We start from the raw sequence: 7,298 nt of genomic DNA on the forward strand, positions 1-7,298 counted from the left end.
GGGCTAGATGGTGCTCTTTTGCCTTGTATGTCCCCAACCGCCAGCTCGGTGAGCTTTGGCTACTTAAAGGCATGAAAGCCGACGTGGTGCGTCCCCTTACCACTCACCCCACAAAGCAGTACCTCCTCAATCGTTCAAAATTCAAAATTCAAACTGAAGCATGGCCCCACATAGCAGAACACGCACCGCCCTTAAAAAACACACACATCGACCTATGTGGCTACTGATCGCCACTGTAGCCTGCAGTTTTTTTCTTACAAGACAAACTTTTCATACCATACGGATCAACATCAACACAAACGTACTTCACGTAAAATTAAAACGGCAACCGCACGTACAATTAAAACCGCAACCACTTGGAAAAAACTACATTGCAAGACTAGTAGAACATATCCATACAGATACAACACTACCAGGTCTGTCATGGGCACGCCTGCAGTTTAACAGCCTCCGCATTAGTGCAGGTGTTCCGCCTGTGACCGGCAACACCGCAGTTGCTGCATTTAGCTTCTTTCCTCGGTTTTTTTGGAAGATCACCTCTTTCCGGGCAAGTCGTCTTCTTGTGCCCTTTTCCGCGGCAAATGCTGCAATACCTGGTTCTCTTACTCAACTCTTCATACGGCGCCTTTTCTCTGCTGCTCGTTGGTCGACCAAGTTTCCTCCTCCTCTCTGGTGCATCGAGGCCAGCCAAAGTATCCACATTCATTTCTCCTCCATGGCCAGCCATTTCCGGTGTTGCCCCTTCGCATTGCCTTGCCTCCATGTTTGCCAAAGGAACCCTGTCCTCCAAGGCCAAGCCATCTCTCTGATCATCATATTCAGCCAACGCAACAATCCCATCCCTAATTATCTTCATGCCTTTCTCGTATGCCTCTATTGATGCGTTGCCCAGCCGAACCAGCTCCATCGCGTGCACGTACAAAGCTGTGTGCCGATGCGTCATCGTCCTGCTCCCAGCATGGTCTCGCTGGTATATCTGCAGGTGTGATGGGAGAACATCCCTCGCATCCCTAGTCCACCTTTTCATTATCAACCTTGAAGGTATTTCAGTGTAGCCAACGACATCCATAACCTGCAAGACAGGACAAATCAGATGGTGATAGCACCAGCAAGCTAATTTTCTCTATCCATAAAACTATCTTTCATCTTGTTGTACCTTAAGCATGTGGCAGCACGGCATGCCCATGTGTTCAAAATCTTCACCTCAAAGACAACCCGGGACCACCTCTCACACCTATCTGCTTGCGTGTGTGTCGCTTTGTAAATCTTACCCTTTTCGACTTCCTCAATTCTATATGCATGAGCCTGGTACAACAGATCTCCTAGCTTCTCGAACATCGCCCGTGTGTACACCTTCGCCGCATGCCTCTCCAATGACATATTGCATTTGACTACCACACCACCCTGTTTAGCAAATAACAGAATTTTCACATCCGATCAGTACATCAACGATGGTTCAATGGATTGCAAGCACGCCAGCACCAACTAAAACGTAAAAAAAAACCTGAAGCATACTCACAGTTTTATTCCGATTTTCTTCATAGCTCTCGTCCGCATCCCGGGCAAACTGCAGGCGCATGTAATGTTTCACAAACATATGCATTGGGCATCCCGGGGGGACATATGACTTCAGCATGCTGTTAGCGCTCTCACTCCGCTGCGTGCTGGTCATCTTAACACAGAACACATCCTTGAAAAATGGCTTCGCCCATTTGTGCCTAACCTCATACACTTGAGAAAGGTAGATGTGGCTTTCTAGGTTGTACTTCTCTATCAACATCTTCCAGGCTTGCTCAAACTCATCAATTGTAAGCATGTGATTAACCACCTTGTGGAACTCATCATGGAAATCTGTCTACTTCGTGTACATCGGCCCAAGAGTTTCCTTCACCTTTTTCAACACATGCCATTTGCACCACCGGTGAGCCGTCGAGGGAAGAACACTTTTCAAAGCCACCTACATGGCTCTGCATTGATCTGCTCAACAGCAACATTCACAATAATCAAAAAAATGTTTATATCTTTCCAATGAACATTTTTGATGCAAAAAACAGAGGACTTTTGCCAGCTGTTCTCATACCTGTGAGGATAGTTACGGGAGCCTTCCCTCCCATCATCCTGACGAACTCACTGAAGACCCACTCGAAGCTCTCAACCTGCTCGTCTTGTAGAAGAACCCCAGCCAATATGATGCTCTGAAAGTGGTTGTTCACACCAACAAACAACCCGAACGGCATGTCATATAGATTTGTCCTGTATGTTGTGTCAAATGTGACCACATCCCCGAAGTACATGTACTGGTTTCTACTGCTGCCTGTAGCCCACATCAAATTCTTAATCCTACAGCCGTTATCTGGTTGTACTCTAAAAACAAATTCCTGATCTTTAGCTGCTATCTCAGCAAAGACATCAATTGTCTTCTTGACATCATCCTCAGCTTGCTCTCTGTTAATCTTACCGCACAGGTTTCGCAGTGATCTTTTAGTAAATGGAACTTTCTCAGCATCCCCGAAAAAACTTGAAATTATGCTGTACACCTTTGTGACATTCACATTATTCTGCCTTAGCTGCTTCACCAAATCCTTGGTGTACATGTCTATGTGCTTATGTGACAGCCAATGCACTTTCTCGCCGCATGTCTGCGTCATTGAATGATTATGACTTGGTCTGTGCTCTGTTATGTACCAGCCATTGTCTGATGTTCTCAACAATCTTATCATCGCGGGGCACTCACACCGGCAGGACCTGCTATTCTCCCTAGTTGGTTTCCCCTGGAAAAAAACACATCTAGTTGTTAGCATTAACTTCCATCATCCAACCAAAACTTATTCATGCTCGTTAATGATAAAGCGTGGAAGAACTCACGGCACATCCACATACTACTTCCTGCATACACTTTGTCTTCTCTGCATTAAGCATGCTTTTGCCGTATCTGATGCCAAAGCCATTTTCCCAAGAATACAAATTATAAAAATCGTACGCCTCGCCCAATGAATCAAATGTCATCCCAATTAGTGGCTCAAGCACATGATCCCCGAGCTTTTCAGCATATCCCCTGATTGTTTGCTCCAGTGCCCCTACTCTCTCAGGACATGAAACTCTATCCAACGGCTGATTCCCAACTCTTACCCTGTAGGCATTCACAGTTTTTTCATAAGCACAACAACAACAGTACCATCACTGAAGACGCAAACTAAATCAAGCAACTAAACATCCCCTAGCGTCTGAACCAAGCAATACATGCAACAAAGTGGAAACGTTTTTTTCATTTCTGCTTATTGAAACATACTGTCGGATTTTTTTCATTTCAAGTAAAGATGATACTTTCAGGAAAGTGCACAAACAGTTCTGAAAATGACATACCTTTTTGTCCATCCTGGAGCCTGAGGATCTACCTTCCCAGTGGACTGAACAGTGGCAGCATCGTCGTCTTCACCAATTTCTCCCATTGCAGCCTCTTTCTGCTCCTCATCCTGGATTGCATCTGCGTTGTCGCCTTCGCTCTCGCTGAAACAGGGCATAGGTCCTCCAACCCCGCCAACACTTGATTCTTCGCCCAAAAAACGACCGGTGTTTTCAGCAGAGGTCCGCGCTGCCCCGCACAGGACTGCCCCACGAGATCCCTCGCCGGTGCGTTCTGCACCGCGCCCGCACATCTCGAGCAGCGCCGCCGCGCTAGATGCCTCATCTGGAAAGATTGGCAATCTGCTAACAATCAGCGGAGGAGATAACCACTAGCAAGCTCAATCTAAGCCTCAGAACGAATAAATCAAAAAACTTACTTGTCAACCGGAGAAACGGGGAAATCCATTGCAAAACGGCTCCGCCGGCGCGGCCACACCGCCGCCGCAGATGCAGCAACCCACCCCTCTGTTTTTTTTTTCGATCCCCAACCCCACCCCAGGGGCAAACCCTTTGTGGTGGTGCTGCCACGTCCATGTGTACCAATACCGCCAGGTGGGTCCAGCTCAGTACAGCTGCCAACATCGTCAACGACGCCTCAAACGGCTCGGCTGCAGTCCGTTAACGGCCTCTGGACGCCCGCAAACGACCGTCCATCTGACTACCAACGTACACATACCTTATGGCATTATCCACTCCCCGTATTGCTAGCATAGGAATACAGGTCACGGATCACAGCGCGTTTCTGGACGGCGCTGATAGCGGGATCATCTGGACCCGGGTGCCAAAACGCCGCTCCCAAACATCGTGAAGATATCATGTTTACGACATTCCCTTCCGAACAGTTCCAAGCAGTTAACAGTACACTTGAGGGTCCATTGTCCACTATCATGATCGTCAAGAACCCAAATGGAGAGTTGGCGGATATTTGTACGCCAAGCATACAAGTGTCCCTGGGACCTCCCAATGAAAAGATTGCCATAGCCCTTTGTCATGGCGGGTGGCATTTTAATTTCCCTCCAAGGACTCCCCTCCATGTCCACTGTGACTATTGAAAAATGAGTATAAAAATGGATAGTGCCATTCAGGGAGACGCGTTCTGAATCACGAAAAGAACGCTTTATGAGAACCCGTGGATCGATCATCGCAATGGTCATCCCACTGACCCTGTATGGAAGTCCATCCTCCAGTTTGTAATGAGTAGATCATTGCCACGGGCATGGGCAGGCCATACTTTGCGAACAGGGGCACATATACCATAAAGCGGGAAGGAATGGCTGGGTCAAAGCACAAAGAGTATTTGCCTATATGCGAAAGGTCATCCAATTCTATAGGGGGCAACAAAATCCACTCCTGGGTGGCGGGATTGCACACAGCATAATCGAATTGATCAGCCTCAGGCCAGCTGAACCGCCGAGAATGGAACCTTTTTCCTCGTGGAAACGAATTCCAACCGCATTGCATGCATAGGGTGGGGGGATTTCCAGCATTTGCAAATGAGAAGGCTGGTGCCACGCAAGAACGGGAGACCGGGGTCAACCATTGGAGCACCTTTCCCGGACAAATTGTGGAAATTGCAACTGAGGCTCAACTGGAAGGAGGCGGGGGGCGCAGTCTGCGGAGCCTTTAAGCTGATGTCGTAGTCCGAGTGGAAGAAGAAACCAGAGAGCGCCTGCGGGGACCTCTTGCGGACGCCGCGGTCGGAGCAGAGGGCGAGCCATGGTTTGGACACGCACTTGAAGCGGCATAGCAACCTGTAGGGCACCCGTGACAGGATCTCCATGAGGATGTCCTCCAGGAAGCAGCTCACCTCGGCCTGCTCGTGTTTCTGCTTCTTCTTATTCTCCTCCTAAAAACGTCCCCGTGCCCTTGCTCGCCTCCGCCTCAGCCTTCTCCTCCCGGCGGCATTGCCTCTGCCGGATCTGCTCGAACGTCGCCTCGCCTAGGGTTTGGGTCTGGATTTGGGAAGGGGAACGGAGGAGTTGGGTCAATCGTGTCGTCGCTCCTCACTGCCCACTCACCACTGCGGCCGACCCGGTGAGAAGAAGAATGGGAGGTTCACTTTATCTTGGACTGCATGCTGAGCTCGGCCCAGTTAGTTCTGCTCCCTCAAAAAAAAAATCTTGTTAGCAACATTGCTTTTTTTCCTATATTATCTATACCAATATAAAAAGACCCAAATGGGCAGATCCAAACCATCTCGGCCGTCAAATCATGTTATATAGCGGTTCAAATCATGTTATCTAGCGGTTCACGGGAATGATAGGATATTAATTTAAAAAAAAATTGATATCTTACCAAATACCAACGTGCAACAGATATATCTTACCTAATATAACGTGCAACTAATCTTACCTAATATAAACGTGCATTGCATGTACATTATTACTAGTATAAAAAAAGCAAAAGTGATCTCTCCTCCGAAAAATAAACAACAAACAAAGAGACGATTTCTTTACAATGAACAGAGATAAATACGAAATTCTTCACAAAGGGCCTTTCAGAAATGCAACATCGTACATACACACAGCTAGCTGCCAAATGTCTATTGATTGATCGATGATTGGTTCACACATGTTTTGTGTTGTGATGATTGATGACTCTTTGCCTTCGCCCATACATGAAACTGAACTGTTACTCCCTTTATTTCACTATACTGCATGAGAAAATATATGCGGGGTTAAAAATGTGTTTACCTATGGTACGGTTTACGCATTGCTTCACCTACACTAATTGTGTAATCGAGTAGAACCACAGGCAACCAAATATATGGTACTGCAAAAATTCTCATAACTACTAAAAACTTCTCTAGGGAAAACACGCCGTCTACATTTGTTCTTTACTTTACAAGCATGCATGCATATATTCCAGATAAGCAAGCGCTTGATGGTCTTGGATGATCGTGGCTCCGTGCAGTGGATAGGAGAGCTCATGGGCTTGCCTTCTTTGTCGGTGCCGACGATGAGCTTCTCTGGTTCTACGGAGACGACGGCGAGGCCGGGCAGCAACGGCGGCGGCGGCGGGGAAGAACGGGATGCATCCTCCTCGTCGCGGCGTTTGCTCGTGCCCGGTTCCCCCTGCCCTTGCTCGCCTCCGCCATCTCCTCCCGACGGCATTGCCTCTGCCGGATCGGCTCGAACGTCGCCTAGGGTTTGGGTCTGGATTTGGGAAGGGGAACAGAGGAGTTGGGTCGTGTCATCATCCTCACTTCCCACTTACTGTCTGGATTTGGGAGTGATCCCTTTCTCTTGGACCAGGCCGCTGCGCTGGTGACCTCGGCCCAATTACTTGTGCTCTTCAAGTGTTGGACAGCTTGCTCGAAACAGCCCCTAAAAAAACTTGCTCGAAACAGTTTTCTTTTATTCTAATAATAAAATATTGTCTAATAAAAAGAAGAAACGGCAAAAATTATCTTTCTACTCCGAAAAACAAACAAACAGGGCGACACTAGGGGCTGGCCGACCGGAGCCATGTCCTGATTGGTGGGCTACCGAGCCGTCCAATCTGGCCTTCTGAGTCGTTGGATGTCCCTTGCCTGAATCGTCTCCTTCCTCCCGCTCGTCAACACATACATAAAAAAATCCCATCGCCCATGCCTACAGCTTTCATGTGTGTGCGCTCCAATGAGGGCAGCAACACCCGCTCTACCCCTAATGTCGCCGCTCACAGGAAAATTGAAGCTTAAAGGGCGCCACACATCTTCATTTTGCCACGCTCCTTGTCATAGGACCATGTGCACGTGGTTGCGGTGAAGGTGATATATGTACATATTCAAGGATTTTCATGGTTTAGTAAGGTGATTACTAAGTTAGAATTTTGCCTGGATCAGTTACTTTGCTTGCCTGCTTCCCTTCTCCCCCTCCCCCTTCACTTTTCCTATTTTTCCTTTGCGCTGG

General features: G+C 47.9%; 1 pseudogene across 1 annotated transcript; it reads right to left on the bottom strand.

Moving 5' to 3' along the window:
• Positions 1-290: 290 nt before the first annotated feature.
• LOC147992604 (protein FAR1-RELATED SEQUENCE 5-like) lies at positions 291-3,902 on the bottom strand (annotated as a pseudogene). Its single transcript, XR_015609388.1, has 7 exons — positions 3,783-3,902; positions 3,364-3,705; positions 2,866-3,130; positions 2,081-2,771; positions 1,520-1,977; positions 1,157-1,404; positions 291-1,072 (listed from the first exon to the last, which is right to left on the bottom strand). The product of XR_015609388.1 is annotated as a protein FAR1-RELATED SEQUENCE 5-like (transcript).
• Positions 3,903-7,298: the final 3,396 nt, after the last annotated feature.

This window comes from Triticum urartu, chromosome 1A (genome assembly GCF_056163025.1).
Source record: "Triticum urartu cultivar PI428250 chromosome 1A, HENAU_Tu73, whole genome shotgun sequence".
Classification (NCBI taxonomy): Eukaryota; Viridiplantae; Streptophyta; class Magnoliopsida; order Poales; family Poaceae; genus Triticum; species Triticum urartu.